Genomic DNA, 18,326 nt, shown 5'->3' with positions numbered 1-18,326 from the left:
GTGTTTCTCAAATTTCAATAAGGTTCAAAAATCTTCTGAAGATATCAGAGACCCAAAGAAATGTACTTCTAAAGGGTGCTAGAGAACCCTGGTTTAAGAAATACTGATTTAAAACTAGGAAAACACTTCACAACTGATAAAATACACTTTTAAAGCATCAAGATAAAGTTTACAAATCATGTCAACTTTTCACCAACTGAGAATTATCACAGGAACACAAACTTGAGAACTCCATTCAGGACAACTGTAGAAAACCTACTAATTTCAGTCAAACAAATTGCTTTTATCAGTTTGCCTGCATTTCAAGGTTAGTATAAGAAATTTTTCAATTGAGGAGTCTTTGTGATACATTTCCTAAAATGACCATTTACCTTATCAAGTTTTCCAACTGCCCACCAGAATTTATCCTGGGTCTTTCACATACACCTATGTCTGTCTGACGGGTGTCCCTGTTGATGTTGTAATTATCACTTTCATTAAAATGTCTCCCACTCCCCAATACTAACAAAGAAGTGTGAGTCACTTATATGGGGCATCCTCAGGGAAATAAAGTCGTCATCATTCCCCCACCAGTAATATGGGAAGTATCTTTGTTTAGCCATCATCATTAGTAAAATTCTCACTGTCTGGCAAGACCAGTTTCCCCTAAACCATTAGAAATGCACTGGAACTACCTTTTTACTTTTTTAAAAAGATTTTATTTATTTATTTGATAGAGATCACAAGTAGGCAGAGAGGCAGGCAGAGAGAGATTGGAGGAAGCAGGCTCCCTGCTGAGCAGAGGATCCTGGGATCATGACCTGAGCCGAAGGTAGAGGCTTAACCCACAGTGCCACCCAGGTGCCCCATACCTTTTTACTTCTGAGGAAATATTCTCCCTAACTTAAGATTAACAGCCACAATTGGGAAATAATCAGAAATCCCAGAAATCCCCCGGGGGCTTGGAGGAGGTCTTCTAATTCCAAAAGATCAAAGATTTGGGGTTTTTTTCCTCAACTGGAGGGGAAGCTGGGGAACCACACTAGGAACTGAGGGAAGGAGAAACGGAACGGCTCTCAGCTTCACATATATACCTTTTCTAAACTGAGGTTCCATAGAAAACCATTTGAAGATAAGACTTTCCCTGCTATTGGAAGGGGAGGGGCAGTTTCTCGGACTGCACCGCTATCCCACAATGTCATTTCCAAGGGAAGGAATTTGAGTCTGTGCAAGCGGATACAGTAGCCCAAAGTAAATAGGCAGCCAATAGCAGCAGTCAGAGCAGAACACCGAGGCCTGTCTCCAAGCCCACGCTTCTCCCAGGACCTACCTGTGCACTGGTCCCCGCACAGGCTGTGGCTTCCTAGTGAGTGGAGAATTTGATTCATCATCAAGAATCTCCCATCATTACGGAACAAGGGGAAAAAGAGTGGGAGGTCAACATTCACTACAATTCCAGAAGACCAAAACCGCGGAAGAAAGACCAGTTCAGAAAAATCTCAAGAACTCTAAGGACTACGGAATTATTTTTAGCTTTAAATGACATTGGCCAGAAAATATACACTAAGAGGGAACGAACAAGTATGTGTAATCATTTAATAATAGCATAAACATACCCTGGGGGAGAGAACAGGAATGACAAAGGACACCCCAGACTGCTAACCTTGACATCCGCCCACATTGCTGACTTCCTGGGGTACATGGGGTCTAGGAAGCACTACAGAGTTTTCCAGATGTTGCAGGAGTTGCTCTTTGCTTCTTACATCTGTTCTAACTGGGAGAGGCTACTCTTTAATCAGACTGCCCCCAGCTCCCACACCCCTACCCCAGTCTCCCAAGAGAGTTCATCTCAAAGTTCTCAAAGCTGTTTCAGGGCATACAATTCTACTACAGTTTTTCACCTCTTGCAAGACAGCTAAAGGCAGCTCAACTCATCTCCAAATCTTCATGGCTCAAGAATGGGCCAAAAAAACTAGAAGCAGCCCTACATGGGAAGATTTGGGGCTTTGTTCCCAAGGCTTAGGCCATTAAATGGAAAATTCAAAGGAAATTGGAACTCCAAAGACCACACACCAACTTCAGTCACCTAATCAGGGATGACAAAAGAGCCAGCTCCTTCCCATTTTCCTTTTAGAGACCTCAGAAGATCACAGACATTAATTCCACAGATCAGTGTGGAGTTTCAATGGGGGAAAATATCAGATAACCAATAGAGCGGTTTCTTAATGTAATCTCACAGATCGACAAGAGTCTCTTTTACCAAGAACCCTGAAATTTTTCATTAAAATGGAATGTAAAAAATTAGTAGAAACCTTTCTTACCCTGAACAAGCTGTATGGAGATGGGTGTGATGTCAGGAGTGTGCAGAAGCACGCCAGCCTGAAATAGAACTTGAATCAGGAAAAACTACTCTTCCATTCTCCAGACCATGCCTGCCTGCTCACTGCCATTTCGTCTCAGTGTTATGGTCCTTCTATCTGGCCATCTCTAAAAAAGCCTACTCAGAAGCAAAGGGGATGTTCATTCCTTTGAAGCAAATATCAGTGGATGTGATGCCTTTCTCAGGAGCTCTGGCCTTGGGATCCTCTTCTCTAGGGAATGGAAGGCTTGATGGTTTCATTCATTACTGGAACAGGTGGGAGAGAGATCCTGCAGAGCAAGAGGGTCCAAGATCCCTAAAAGGCCAGGACATGGGCAGCTGGTAAGCTAACAAGGGCGATAAGCCAACGACTGAGCTGCACCCACTCTCCCTACTCAAGTGGTTCAGGATTAAATATCAGACACGGTGGGCAGTAGAAAATCCTGTTTGTGGTTGGCGTGGGTGGTAGGGGGGCACTGTAGGGCATCTACAGGACTTTGCTATATGTAGAGAGGATGACCAGCTCTCTGAGGACTGCAGGGAGAGGAATGGGCAGCTTACCTATGGCATCCAGGATTCTTATTTTAGGAAAGTGACATCTTAGCATTCAGCAGGCAGTCAGCAACTTGAAACTTCGCAGCCTAGAGGCTCTCCTAGAGAAGGCCCCACAGCCCTATCCTCTACCAGGGCAGGAGGGGGGACACTGTTGAAGGAATATTTGTGCCTGGCACAAAGCATGACACGGGGTTCATCTCACAATCCCGAGATCAGGACCTAAAGCCAAAATCAAAAGTCAGATGCTTAACCAACTGAGCCACCTATGTGCACCGCCCCCCCCCCCCAGTATCTCTAACTGTGAGGCACAGAGAGGTTAAGTAATTTGCCTGTCATCACACAATAATTTGGGGATCCAGCAATCTGGAGGGGGAGTGTAAGCTGTGGTCTAAATGCCAAGACAGGCCACCTCTGTCAGGCGGGAAAGGCACCCGAGGAGACGGCCTAGCACCCCAGAACACACCACAATTCATCTCTAGGCTCTTCCATGTGCCATGAGCAAAGGAAGCATCAGCTGCTGCGGTGAGAATTTCTGTAGGAAATGTGTGTAAGATATCCTCATTTCTTACAGCTCTGAATCTCAGTTTCTGCCTCACTACAATGGTGGGAATGGCAGCAGCTCTCCTTAGGAGCTAGTGTGAACATTTAATGAGGTAGCACCTGTACAACATTACACCAAGGGCTGGCACACACCCAGCTCCTCCTCCACCTGCCACAGGCCAGTGGTCCAGTCCAAGTGGAATATTCCAGATGGCAGTTAGGAACACCCAAGGTTAGGCACCCCCAAGGTTAGGCAACTGAGGGTCTGCAAGCAGCAGAAAGGGAGGTCAGTGACAGATTGGAAGTAGAATTCAGAGAACCACCAGAGAAGCTAGCAGGTAAAGGGACCTTCAGGAGAGCAGCTTCAATCCAAAGGTGGGAAAGAGAGTTATGTAGATACACCAAGGCCAAGGTCAGAAAAAAATCTGCTTTGGAGGGAATCCAGAATCTGAGACTAACAAGGGAGCTTCTTAGGAATTAGAATGATAAAGACAGGAGAACCCAAATAGCCAGTTCTTGCTCTAAACCAATAAAAACAAGCCAGGTAAGTAGAGCTACCTTGCTCATTTCTGCAAGTCAGTCCTGTGAAACACCAGCACGTTCCGCTAACACGTAGTAGGAGGTACTGTGTGCATCCAGGATACAGAAGAAGCATAACCCTTGGATGAACTCAACAATTCAAACCAGCCATGGGGGAAAAAAATGAAAAATGTTTACCCTCTCTCCTGGCTTTGGAAGCAGACCCCAGGACATGAAGCACTTCATCTCCACATGTGACCTGGGGGAGGTGTAGAATGAAGAGCAATATTCACGATACCTCCCCCACATCTAGTGGCCACCAAAGCAAGCTCAGAGCCTGAGGCTGATCTGTGTCCTTCCGAGAAGGAGGACGATGGATCCTGAAGCAGCTGTGGTGAGAGTGCCTCTTCTTTCTGGACTCAAAAAGCACCCTAAATCACCTACCTGCAGGAAACTAGGAATGGCAAGCACTGAATTCTCTATCCTCAATGCCATGGGCCAGAAGGGTCTTCTCCAAAACACCCAAAGCAGGCCATGACATCCTCAGTCTTTGGTCTAGAGAGAGAGCAGGTAGCTATGCAGCAACAAGGGTAGGTAGGTAGCGAGGGTATGTAGCAGGTGGCAAGGAAGCCACCCTGCAGACATGGAAGGAGCTAAGGGCCCCTCCCCCCTTCTGCCTTGCTCCATCAAGAGGACAGGTGAAGGGAATGACTGGGGGGAGGCGGGCAGTTCTAGAAGCACTTTCTGCCTTCCTTTATTTCCCAGGCCTTCCTTGCTCATCCCCAGAAACACTTCTCTGGTTCCAAATCATAGCCTCTTTCTATCTATTCTGTTCTTCATAGGCTTATCCTAGAAGGAGAACCAGACACCCCAACACCCCGACTAACCCCACATCATCTCTCTGTGCCCAGGTAGTCTTTGGAGAGCTGGAGAGGGTGGGCTGGGCTGGCAACACAGCAGACTCCTCCCCAAATCACTGCCACAGACCTCCAAGTTGATACACGAATGCCCATACACCACAACCTAGGCAAAACTGAAGCCGTCGGAAGAGGTAACATCAGAATGAGATGGGCGTCATCAGCCTCAACGTGGTCCACACAGTTCAACGCCACAAAGTAACCAGGGAACCAATCCTTAAAATAACCGCCAAGATTCGGCTTGATCCAAAGTCTTGAAAAGACAAGCTGATTTTCACCTTGCCTCCCTTGTAATTCTGCTGGAGAAAAGAATGTTGATGTGCTATGAACGAGAACATGTTCTCTTTCCTAAAACTTTTTGCTGTGAAGCATACTACCAGAAAAAGGTACTTGGGGAGGGTGGGATGGGTGACATTTTTGCTGATTTCTAAAAAATAAAACAAGGTGATGAATATAGCTAATTTTTGAGACATTCTCAATGAAATTTCACAGAAGCACAAACCTTTTGGCTATATAATACCTCTTAATAGACGAGTGAGTAAAAATGACTTAGCTGATCATATTAAAAATTCCTATGTGTTGCACTGGAAGTTCTTCTCAGTATTCCCAATTGTACCAAAGTGTCAGCCCCGAAAGAAAAAAGGCAAAACTCTATCCTCAGGGCCTAGGAAAGCTTTAATAGAATGTAAATTGAAAACTGAAAACTGAACGTTCCTGTGTAATGTGTATTATTGAGTAATACCACTGCGAAGTATGAGAACATTAGGGCCATTTTTATCATTCCAACCAAAACTACATTGGAAGAAATCGCATTCTTCCAACTCCAGCTGCAGGAAACCGGGCCTGCTCTCTGAGCTTGCTCTGACAGTCCCATGGAAATGCACGGGGCACCAGGTGAATGGGACACCTTGGAGTCTTTTTGGCACCAAACCTTCCCCCGCTTCTATCTTCATTTACGTTACTTCTACACCATGTATTTCACAGAACGGAGATGTCAAAATAAAAGTTTAAAGTCCTTTTATTTCTTCCCCCTGAGTGCACACACTCCTTCAATATTCCTACACCAGGGTATCACATCAATACTTCATGTTCCTGAAACAAACAGCACTGCAAATCCTCCCCCCTACCCCCCACCCCCGTCGCCCCTAAGGAGCCTACTTCAGACTAATCTGAATTGGAATGAGTATTTCCAGGTGTCACCCACTAAAGCCAGGTACTCGGCAGGATTTCCCACACCAGAGAATCTTGTTTTTCTAGATTCTAGCACAGATTCCACTTGAATCAGATGAGGTTGTTTTGTTTTGTTCTGCCCTATTCCGTTTCAGTTTAACAGAGCAGCGGCTGCATCCAAACCCCTCCAGGAACCTTCTGCCTTACCTCCCAGCATCTGGCCTGTGGCCAGGCAGCCACCATGTCTCACTTTTAACTCTCTGGATCCTAAATCTGTCTCCTGAGGTCCCAAATTTAGCACGGAGACTCGCTCGGCACGAAAAGAATTGGAACAACTCATTTGCAACCTGGATCATTTTTCGGTCTCGCCAAGAGAGAAGCAATTTTAGTAATCTCAAAAAAGAGAATAAATGGATCAGGGTCAATGCACAGTAATGACACAGATCAATATATCAACCAAAAATCACTTCTTAGAGGAGGAAAGAACTCACACCCCTGATGGAATGTGATGATTTCATAAATGATGACGTCAGCATCCGAAGTCTATAAGGCAGCTAACCACTGCATTATAGAGAATGGAGATGAAGGGGAAGCAAGCCCCTGCTTTAGCTATAAACAAAAGCCAACGTGTCCGATCCAAACACCCACTGGGGAGTGCTTTCTGACAAAGCTCCCGCTGAGCTGTGCGAGTCCGAGTGCCACTCAGCCCCGGGGATCAATGCTCCATTGTGAGCCCACGGGCTTAGCAGAGACTCAACAGGCTACTGTGTGTTTCACAGCAAGATCCCTTCAAGGATAAAAATCACTAATTCTGAACCAGACGAGCAGGAGGTTTGTCCATTTTAAAGCCAAAGCTACCAACGGGCCGGAGAAAGACACAGGGCTGGAGGAACAGAGAGAATGAGCAGGCCTCAAACAGACCACCCTACAACCAAGCACAGAGGGAGAGGGAGACAGGAGGCTCTGCCCGGCTCGGGACCTGCCCACCACACTCTCCTTGCAGACGGCGCCCAAATACACATTGATCTCCCAGACCCCCAGCAAGGTTAGGAGCAAACGCCAATGCCAGACAGGCTGAGGCCTGGTGGCTTTTAACAGGCAGGAACCTGAGGCAAAGGTTAGTTTAACATCCAAATCAGACATGTCCAGAAAGATGCAAATGATTCTCCTAGGGGTGCCTGAGTGGCTTAGCAGGCTGAGTGTGTGCCTTGGCTTGGTTTAAAATCCCAGGGTCCTGGGATCGAGTTCTGCATTGTGCTTCCTGCTCAAGGGAGAGCCCGCTTCTTCCTCCCCCTCTCCCTCTGCTGCTCCCCCTGCTTGTGCATGTGCGCGTGCGTGCGTGCTCTCTTTCTGTTAAATAAATAAATTAAATCTTAAAAAAAAAAAAAAGATTCTCTCCTACAGGTGGAGGTGCAAGAACGTATTTCTGGAGTTTTGCAGTGGACCACAACAAAATAAATTCCACAGTCAAAAAAACTCCAATTATTTCTTTAATCATAAAGTTAAAGGCTAATTCTTAACAAAGATTATAAAAATCATTCCAAATATTTTTATTTATTTAATATATATTTATTTAATATTTATTATTTATTATTATTTAAAATTTTCATGACTTATCATCTTCTCATGTCAAATATTGACATATTTAAACTCACTGAAGCATTAACAAGCATTTTTTTTTATTCCATCAAGTTTATTTTAAGGTATCAAAGTCATAGTACAAGGAGATATGGGGTTAACTTAGTAACAATATCAGTTAACATTTTCATACAGGGCTTAACAGTTTATACAGTGCTTTGTGTAGATATTTCCCAGATAACCCAAACATCTAACCCAACAAAGCCTTTCTCCAGAGCTTCTCATTGGCTTTCTTTCGGTTTTTCCCTCCTTACTAATACCCTCTTTAAAAAATCCTTTTACTAGAGGCGCCTGTGTGGCTCACTCAGTTAAGTGTCTACCTTCAGCTCAGGTCATGATTTCAGGGTCCTGGGATCGAGGCCCGCATCAGGCTCCCTGCCTGCTTCTCCCTCTCCCTCTGCTGCTCCCCTTGCTTATGCTTGCTCTTCTGTCAAATAGATAAATAAAATCTTAAATAAATAAAAAATAAAGTCCTTTTCCTGAGCAAGACTGAAAATCAAGTTTACAGACATGAAGTAACATGCCCCTGGTCTTACCACTATATTAGTGCTGATCCTAACCCTGACTGGCAGCCACCCCTCTGCAGCTCTGACAGTCTTTCCAAGCACAGACACTGAAGGTGGCCACCAGGAGTGCCCTGCTGCTTCGGCCACCAAGGAGATAAGCAGACCTTAGCAAGTTCCTGAAATGTCCCATGCAACAGTCACCTCATCAGGAAAACAGGGAGGGCGGTGTGAGCTGCACATATCATGGTACTTAGCACACAGCAAGGGCTCAAAAACTAGGCTGTTTCTGTAATTGTCATTATTCTCTCTCCCTCAAATATGAAAAATTCTGGGCAGCAACCAGACTGCCTTAAAATTAACCAGCACAAATAGCTTATGAAATCGGTACAATGCAGCAACATGTGATCATGTAAATGTTTACCTGTATGCAGTGGGTTGAGTAACAGCCACCTGAAGATAGCAAGTCATAATGCCTGGAACTCATAAATACTACCTTACTTGAAAAAAAAAAGGGGGGGGGGTCTTTTCAGATACAATTAAGGATCCTGAGATAAGAACATAATCCTGGAGTATTCAGGGTGGACCCCAAATCCAGTAACAAGGGTCCTTAAAAGAGACTTGCCAAGGAAAAGAAACAGGAGGAGAAGGCCAGGTGAAGGGGAGGTAGGGAGTGGAGTGATGTGGCTGCAAGCCAGGGATGGCCCTAGCACCAGGGAAAGGGGAGGAATGGCCTGTCCCCCAGGACTTCTGGAAGGAGTGTGACCCTGCCGAATTCAGGTAGCCACCTTGAATTCAGACCTCTGGCCTCCGGAACTGAGAGAATAAGTTTTTGTTGCTTCAAATCACCAGATCTGTGGGAATTTGTTACAGCAGTCTCAGGAAGCTAACACACCCGAGAAAAGGCAGCGCTTTGTCAAGCAAGAAATAAAAAGGGGAAGAGAAATTTCCAGAGTTAGGAGTCTACCTCTTGCAGAAAATGCTCCGCGGGAGGAAAAGCTGATTGAAATGTGGTCCTGAGACCTGGGAAAGTATTTAGAAACTGTGTATTTTTGGAAAACGGGCATCTGGACACTTCAGCCAGTTTATTCTCTTCTAAGAGGTAGGGATGTGACACCTGTTCCCTTGTAGGGCAGAACCATGTAACTCAGGAGCGGAGGCTCTGTCGATGCCAACATAGTCTTTAAGGACTCTCCTCCTGGGGACCATGGCTACTGCTCCCAGATGTGCAGGCAGGCTCTGGTTTCTGGGCTGAGCTTGTTCCCAGGCAAGAAGCACTCATTGCAGATGAAGAAGCAGTTTCCTCCTAGGCAGCACCAGGAGGCCCCAGAGGGTCAAGTGCAGCTCGTGGAAGCTGCCAGCACCTGTCAGGAGATCAGGAGGAGCATCCTGGGTGCTCGCAGTGTGCTGAGCCAGCCCCCCCTGCCAAAGGTGCTCCTCCCTGTGGCTTGTGAGGACCCAGAGGCAGGGCAGGGCCTGGCATGAACACTGCTTTAGGAACAAGGGAAGGAATTGTCCTGCAGGGAGGATCCGAGGGGTCATGAATGTTCTGTAGCCACAAAAGGCTGAGAACTGGCAACATCAGAAGGCAGAAAGTGTATTTGCAAGCAAAGTCAATTCAATTCAATGCCATCAACATTTGCAGGGTAGTCAGAGGGAGTGATGTGTTAGCTGCTGGAAATGGAAGGGAAGATAAGATTCCTGCCCTCCAGGTGTCTGGACTCAGGGGAGCCTCTATAGGATGATAATGATAATATTAGAGGAAATCATGAAGACAATGTCTGACCTTCGCTGCAGGCTTCTCACTTAACAGTCCATGCCCTGAGTCCTACATATTTATTATTTCATTCCATCCTTGCCACAGACAGTGAGGTGGCCACTATTCTCCCCCTTTGCACTTGAGGAATCTGAGGGCCAGAGAGGTTAAGTAACTTACCCTTCATCACACAGCGAGATGGAAGAGCCGGGTTTTAAACCCAGGTGCTCAAGCTCCAGAGTCTTGCTTCTAGCCACTGTGACAATTGTGAAGGAGGACAGGGGACTTGGCTAAAGCATACTGTGAACACAGATAAGAGGACAACTGACATCACACCAAAGTAGGGTGTGCTATGGGCAAAAAGTATAGTACAGAGAAGTAGTGACATGAAATTAGACTTTGGAAGATGAAGAGATCACCAGGAGGGAGGTGGGGTGGACCCCACACCAGAACATGGGCGAGAGGACAGGCTGGCAGGTAAATGCCAAGCGCGCCTCGGGACCAGCTCAGCCATCTTTCGGAGTGCCCCACGACATGCACCAAGTGTGATGGGAAAGGAGACAAAATCAGCCTTGCACCACAAAAAGGCCTTTGCTTTCGCTGAGGGGGGCTTTACGAGCACCTGAGATGCTTTTTTTAAAATTCTAGATTTTCCTAGGTCCCGTTCCAAGCTCCTGAATCCAAACTGTTCAGCGTGGCCCAGCCCTCCCTGGTGCCTTAGCAACCCCACCCCCCACCAGATGACATTGTGAACCCTAGGGGTGGAGAAACTCAGCTGTGGCAAATGGGAACATTGTAGCAATGGTCCAGGCAAAAGATGGGAGGGCCCTGACTAGACAGTGGAATTTCTACAGAGTACTTATTAAACTTGCAATTGTACAAATTGCAGAATCATTTGAGACTAAGTAGGCTTACATGAATTCTCCTAGTACAATCTATGCTCTCAATATAGCAGTTCAGCTCTTAATTACAAATCCAATCTAAGAGTAGAGCCATTTTTTATTTCAAGTTTGAATACTGCCCTGTGGCAATTAAAAATATGTACTTTAGCCATATCTCAAAACAAAGCATAATGAGTACATCTTATTTTCTAATCAAGACATTAAAGTTCCTTTTTCTTTAACAGCTCTTAATAAAAATGTACTTATAAAGCTTAGTAGTGGCTGAAGAATGACCTCCCTCAACAATAACTGAGTTAAACTCCTCCAAAATACACTGTGGCCAAGAAATTCTCAACATTTGACTGAACTACTCAAGCCACTGAAGGCCACTGGGTTTTGGAATGGCGAAATAATGAGACAGGGTATTTTTATTTGGTCTGAAACTTGACAACACCTTAACATTCACAGAGTTCCAACAATTCAAGAGTTCCTACAAGGAATACAAAGTTTATATCCTTTAGGAATGAGACTTTATTGCTAAGTAAGTGGGTATAAATCATAGTAAATAGGCTACTGGACCAAGAGACACACAGTTGCTTGCTTACTCTTCTATGTTGCTTTAAAACAAAACAAAAAACAAAAGATTCAGAATTGGGACTCTCAGGCCAAAGATCCATTCAACAAAAAGCAAACACTAAGATAACAGCAATGTTTAGCAGAAAAAACCTAACATGAGGCAAAAGTTGAATAAGCAAAAAACACTTCTCCCAAGAAAGTGCTGACATCAACAATGCCATCAACACAACAAAGCTCAACAAAGTTTGGCAGCCCTGTTATAAAAGGACACAAGATTAGCACTATTTTGTATCTGCTTAAAAGATAATGTTACTTAATTCTAGAAAATTCTGAGTACCTAATTTCTCCTGCCTCACCCCAGAGAACTAAGCACTAACTTGAGCAATAGTAGATGATCCATAAACACATGTATTCATGTTCAGTAGACAGAATTTAATAAGTACCACATTAATTTATCTTAGCCTCCAAGCTATGCTTCATGTACATTCCTATGAGAATATGTGTAAGTTCAAATAGAACCACAAGCACTTAACTGAGATTTCAGTTCGTTAAACATAGGATCATAATTGTGGACCACACTGTTTACTAGAAGATACTACGTAGCTGTTGTTAGTAAACATATTGAGTCTTGAGAAACCAAAGGTTTTTCTGGGTAATTCTGGGCTCAGATACAAGAAATGCCAGAAAATATGTATTCTGATTAACTTCAAAAGGTTTTCATTTTATTTTAGTTTTATGTAAGCAGAATTTCTTAAAATACCAGCCTTTGTTTTATTGAAGAATCTAATGTTGTATCTAAAACTCCTCATTAATTTCAAAAGGGCGCTTTCTAGAAAGGCCATTTTTGAAAATGCAAAACATCCCATTTTGGGAAATGCACTATGTTGTTACAGATTTGAACATTTCAGTGTTCGCTAATACTAATGTGTGTTCTTTACAAATGTTCTGACACATAATCCGAAACGGCCCATATCTTGATGGTTTTAGGGAAGAATCTTTCCCCTACTGTCACATTTTTATTCTTTGTAAATGTTCATTCTTTTTCAAATAGTGTGGTCTCTGAAATCTCTGCAGAAAATCTAGTGCTCACATACATCTAAAGTAGCATTTTACAGAAAATCTGTAATACAGGCTAATACTAGAAACTTGAATTGTGCATCATCTTGGTCCACAGGACATACCCACTCTGACTGTCCTCCACTTCCTGCCTGACCAGTGCAGCCATCGAGCGGAGAACAGATTAGGAGAGGAGCCCAGAAACTTGAACACAAAAAAATAACTTTCTAAGAAACCTCAGCTGCCCTCTGGGTTATGACAGTGGCTAGTTCTCTGTGTCTAATTTCATTCTACTTGCCTTTTCCCACCAAAAAAAAAAGAAAAAGGCTACTACTAAACTAGAGTAAGTCAACAGTCTGCCCATTTGTGACAAAAATTACCTCCAATTGCAACATTCAGAGGATAGATGAAGAAATTATTAACATCCATATCTGAGACAGAGCAAATGGCCAAGAAAGGAAAAGACTGCTTTCTGCCAGCCCACCTGGCACCTCTCCATCAGTGACCCAAGGCCTATACCGCTGACCACAAAGCAGTTCTCCATCCCCGCTTAACCGCACATGCACACAGCTGAATTTCTCTATGTTAAGAAAAATTGGGGGAATTAAGAGATAAATGAAAAAAATAGGGGAAGATGCAGTTGGCCCTTTAATAACACAGGAGTTGGGGTACTGACACTGACCACCCACACACACTATTCAAAAATCATGTATAACTTTTGACTTCCCAAAAATTTTACTACTAATAGCCTACTTGACCAGAAGCCTTACTGATAACATAAAGATTCGATTAACAGATATTGTGTGTTATATGTGTTCTCTACCATATTCTTACAAGAAAATGGGTTAGAGAAAAGAAAATGTTAATAAGAAAATCATAAGGAATAGAAAATTCATTTACAGTACTGAACTGTATTCACTGAAAAACTCCGCATGTAAATAGCCCTGCATAGCTCAAAACTGTACTGTTCAAGGGTTAACTCTACTTTGTAGAGAAAGGTAAATGATATTCCTACAAAGAATTTTAACAAAACAATAAGTAAGATGATGACTCCCATAGAAAAAAAGCAAAGGACAAGTCAATCAATAAATACAAAGGGCCAATCCTTTTTCATTTTTTTTCAATACATTTCCAAGGAACTCTGTCTTTTATCAAACAATTTAGCAAAGACTGAAATACTACTGGTGTGTTTTGGGGGTGTGAATAGGGATGGATTCAACCTTTCTGGAGGGCAGTTTGTCAGAAATCCATGGAAACATATATGGTGATTATTCTATGTAAATAATAAGGCATCTGCAAAAAGTTGATGTGTATAGAAAACTGTTAATCACAGCACAATTCAGCATTTTGTGTAACAGCCATCGCTTGGAAACAATATCCAGCTCACAAAAAGATGCATGACAAGCATGTTCTTCTATAGCCAGTAGCATTATGCAGCCAAGGAAATATGCTATCAGATGTATTCTTCCGTTTTAAAGATATAGAAAAGTACAGTTTAAGATCTTTTAAGGTTAAGTTAAGGCTACAATTTAAGACTAATTTATTTAAAGAAAAAGAATTATATACATATGACTTTAATTTTTTAAAACACACACATGAATTGCACAAACAGAAAATATATTGAAATATAGTAATAATGAAGGGCAGCATTATAAACTCTTTTCTTCTTTATATTTTTCCTGTTTTCCAAACTTGCTGTATGAAAAAAAAAAAAACATTTTTAACAAAAAAGAGTTTAAGGGAAAAGAAACTACACAATATATAAAAAGTAAAGAACTAAGCTAACTGTAAAGAAATGTTTCTACTAGACTATTACTAGAAGATGTGAATTCAAAATATATGTCCATATTCACTTAAAAGTTACCTACATCTACATCTTTAGTTTCCACTAAAGACATTTTAAGGTAACAGGTAAGCTACACAATGCTTTAACTTATGATACTTATTCATTTTTTGAAGAAATGAATAGCTTAGAGGTACCACACACTATTCTAGGCATCAGAGCCACAGAGTGATCATGTTTAATTAAAAACAATTAATTTAATTATAAAGTAAACAACCTGCATGGCAAAAATCTTCACTGGAATGATTAAGGAGCACCCTCCTACTTAATTGGGGAGAGGATATAACACCTTCAAAAAAGCATATGGATAGAAAAAAAAAAAAAACACAATCTAGCGGTTACCACTAAAGAGAACTTGGGTGATTTATTGAAACTGGCAAATGGGGGCACCTGGGTGGCTCAGGATCGAGCCCTGCATCAGGCTCTCTGCTCAGCAGGGAGCCTGCTTCCCTATTCTCTCTCTGCCTACTTGTGATCTCTGTCTATCAAATAAATAAATTCAAAAAAAAAAATCTTTAAAAAAATAAATAAAACTGGCAAATGGGATTTTAAGTGAGCAACATTTAGCAGTTTTTTCTTTTTCTTTCTTTCTTTCTTTTTTTTTTTAAACAAGTTCACCCACCTTAAGTATGAAGTTTATTCATTTAGTCCCAACTTGGGGTTAAATATTTAGTGAAAAAATATTCAATAACTGGAAATCTAGAAAGAAAATACAATACTTTTAAAAAGTAACTCAAAAATTAATTTATTACATCTTAATTTGCTTTGTTCACTTTTGGGTCTCCATTTCAATATCTTTAATCCTTTAAAAGTAAAAAATTGATTTTGACATCTTAACACAGGAGTATTTATTCTCCTAGTCTCTATCAGACAGACAACTGGGGAAAATTCTTCTGTGATGTTTTCTCTGATACATCCTCATTATGGCAACAAGAATGATCACTCCAAAAATCACTTCTTCAAGGAAGCCTTCCCTGATTAGCTCAACCCTTCCCTATTATATAAGTTCTCAGTTTACCAAGAGACTTTCTCTGTAGCAATCATCTTTCTATGTCATTTGACCTGTACTTGTTCGCCCCCTCCACTGAAGTGCAAGCCCATGAGGACAAGACCAGGCCTGTTTGCTCTCCCCTTGATCCCCACCACCTAGCCCAGTATTAGCACTCAGACTAAAAAGATGGGTAAGTAAAAGTAACAGAGTTCTGGGTGTGAAAAGACTAAGAGATTGCTCATTAAAACCTAAGGATAGGGCGCCTGGGTGGCTCAGTGGGTTAAGCCGCTGCCTTCGGCTCAGGTCATGATCTCAGGGTCCTGGGATCGAGTCCCGCATCGGGCTCTCTGCTCAGCAGGGAGCCTGCTTCCTTCTCTCTCTCTCTGCCTGCCTCTCAGTGTACTTGTGATTTCTCTCTGTCAAATAAATAAATAAAATCTTTAAAAAAAAAAAAAAAAAAAAAAAAAAAAAAAAAAAAAAAAAAACCTAAGGATAATTAGGTCTCAAGTTTTCTCAGGAGTTAGATTAGTTTCATCAAAGAAGCACACTCCTCTCTTGTTCCAGGCCAGATGGGGCACAGGCATTAAGAATCCCAGATTCGGGGCGCCTGGGTGGCTCAGTGGGTTAAGCCGCTGCCTTCGGCTCAGGTCATGATCTCAGGGTCCTGGGATCGAGTCCCGCATCGGGCTCTCTGCTCAGCGGGGAGCCTGCTTCCTCCTCTCTCTCTGCCTGCCTCTCTGCCTACTTGTGATCTCTCTCTGTCAAATAAATAAATAAAATCTTAAAACAAACAAACAACAGGACAAAAACCTAAATACAGGGCCAGAAGTAGTCATTACGTAACCCAGGGGAAGATCTCCATCTGTTCCTGACAGCAAACATATTAAAACCCCGGATGGAGCAACATTGTTATTGAAGTCTCTCTCCCACCACTTTCTTCCACTAACTTAAACACCTGAGAATGTATAAAATGTATTTGACATCCCCCCGAGGAAGGGGGGGTGTTGCAAGGCTGCCTTCTCCTAAGATGACTCTATCATGAGCTGATGTTCCTTCCCTTAATTACTGTCCCCCCTCCCACAAAAACAGATGGACATTAACTAGACCACAACAGAAATCACTGCTTGATAGACATTCCCCAACACTTAAGTAGCCAATAAAAAATCTATTCCATACTCAGGTCAATCTGTTTCACTCCTAAAGGGACCCTTGGCAGCCACTTCCTCCTCTGAGGCACATCAGGAAGACACTGATATTGCTTCGATTTCGATAGTTGGTGGGCATCTTCCTGAGGTTTTCCTAACAGCCATGGTGACTGCCGAGGTACCACCTGCTCCAAACACCTCCAGGCAAAACCGATCTCTGCCACCATCATCCATGGGGTGCTCTGGGATCACAACCAAGTTCTGTCTGTGCCTAAAGAGAACCCTGGCTCCTACCCACACATCCAGCCTGGCTGACGTCCTTGGAGAAGCCATTCAGACAGTGGAAAGACCCTAGAACTCCAAGGCACCGCAACAGTACTGCTGTGCCCTTGACTGCCAAATTCAGGGCGGCAAAATGGGCTTCAAGGACGACAGTTGGAGAAACAAGCCATTTTTTCACTATGCGAGGTATGTACGCTGATTTCGGTCCTTGAATCAAATCCGCTCTAACATCATCTTTGCTCCCATAGAGTTAGTTGTCTTCCCTGAGTTGTTTTCAAGGTATGCCTGCAATTTGGAGGTCAAGTTGCGAAAAGGAAAGCGTACATACATTTTGCTGCTACAATGACACCAAAGCTGTTCCTGAGCAGAACATCTCCCATGACGTCACTCAGCCTGCTGACCGAGAACCTTTGGTGGAAACCAAGTTGCAGAGAAGAGGAATACTATTTCCCTCTCCCTGGGATTGCTCTGCAGCTTAATACCAGCATCTAATGGTGTACAGTTTCATTCTTCCGTTGCTACTTCTCTTATCCTTTTGTGCCTCGCCTCAAATAAATTTAACTGATTTTATGATTTCTTCTATACATTTGATTTTTTTTTTCTTTTCCCAATCTAACGTATCTGTTGCTTCCCTAACATCCCCAGGAAGTAAACTGAGGAAGAGGTAGGAGAGATGTTACAGGGAGACAAAGTTAAGACCTAATTCTACCCTCAAGGAGCAACTGAACAAGGAAAAAAATGAGTAAGCCTGACTGAAGAAGTTCTGGGTTCAGATCCCAGTACCACCAGCCACTGACCACCTATCCCCAGATAAGCGACACAGGCTTTCTGAATCTTGGTGTCCAAGATCTGCGACTTGCATTATGGCCTTCCTCACCAAGCGGTTAAAAGTCACCACTGGTAGAAGAGACTCAAGCAACTTACAATGCATAAAGCCCTATATCTGAGTAAGCTCTTTATGTCATTAGTACAGAGGTTCAAGGTTAAAGGCTTGCAGAGTAAAATTCCTGCAATGCTGTTTCCTCCAGCAGGGAACGAGTGGGCAGAAAGTGGACTTAAGTGATTGCTAATGCATTAATGACTGACATGTGGCAGCGACAATGAGACACACAGATGCAATGTGACATTAATGGAGAGATTTGCCTGTGGTCATGTACACGGTGGTGGGGGTGGGGGAGACCCACCGCCCCTTGCCTTTAACTTGGGTATGAAATCAAACGTCAGCCAAGATTAATTAGAAGCCTGGAGTTTCATTCTCCGCTGTTGATAGGAAAAGTAAATTTCCATAATGTGAGGAAACGTTTACGTGGGACGCAAATCTGGCTGACATTGAGGGAAGGGCTGCTTCATTGTGAATGCTGCCTGTGTGGTGCTTGTCAGGGCAATTACTTTCTGCTCAAGTGGCTTGCTTTTTAACATTTTATTATCTTAACAACAAAAAACTCTGGAAGCAATAATTATTTATTATGTTAATTCTTTAGCTTTCTTCCTGAAATTTCTGTAAGACCATTAAAAACTAGCTGTGCCCTTGAAACAAACCATGAGTTTATTAATACTCAACCAATTAAGGGGGAAAAAAGCAAAGTAACAGAACACTCCACACCAGCAATTATTAA

At 43.0% G+C, this 18,326-nt stretch overlaps 1 protein-coding gene and 1 long non-coding RNA gene across 9 annotated transcripts in view; both read right to left on the bottom strand.

Moving 5' to 3' along the window:
• Positions 1 to 18,326, bottom strand: part of PTPRM (protein tyrosine phosphatase receptor type M) — a 787,430-nt gene that overhangs the window by 744,307 nt on the left and 24,797 nt on the right. The gene's annotated exons all lie outside the window — the stretch shown is intronic.
• On the bottom strand, positions 14,880 to 15,884 carry LOC131811165 (uncharacterized). Its single transcript, XR_009345835.1, has 2 exons — positions 15,770 to 15,884; positions 14,880 to 15,531 (listed from the first exon to the last, which is right to left on the bottom strand). It is a non-coding gene; the product is annotated as an uncharacterized LOC131811165 (long non-coding RNA).

The sequence above is a fragment of the Mustela lutreola genome, chromosome 11, assembly GCF_030435805.1.
Source record: "Mustela lutreola isolate mMusLut2 chromosome 11, mMusLut2.pri, whole genome shotgun sequence".
In the NCBI taxonomy this organism is placed as follows: domain Eukaryota; kingdom Metazoa; phylum Chordata; class Mammalia; order Carnivora; family Mustelidae; genus Mustela; species Mustela lutreola.
Note: the sequence above shows the minus strand (reverse complement) of the source record. Positions and strands in the feature narration are given on the sequence as shown.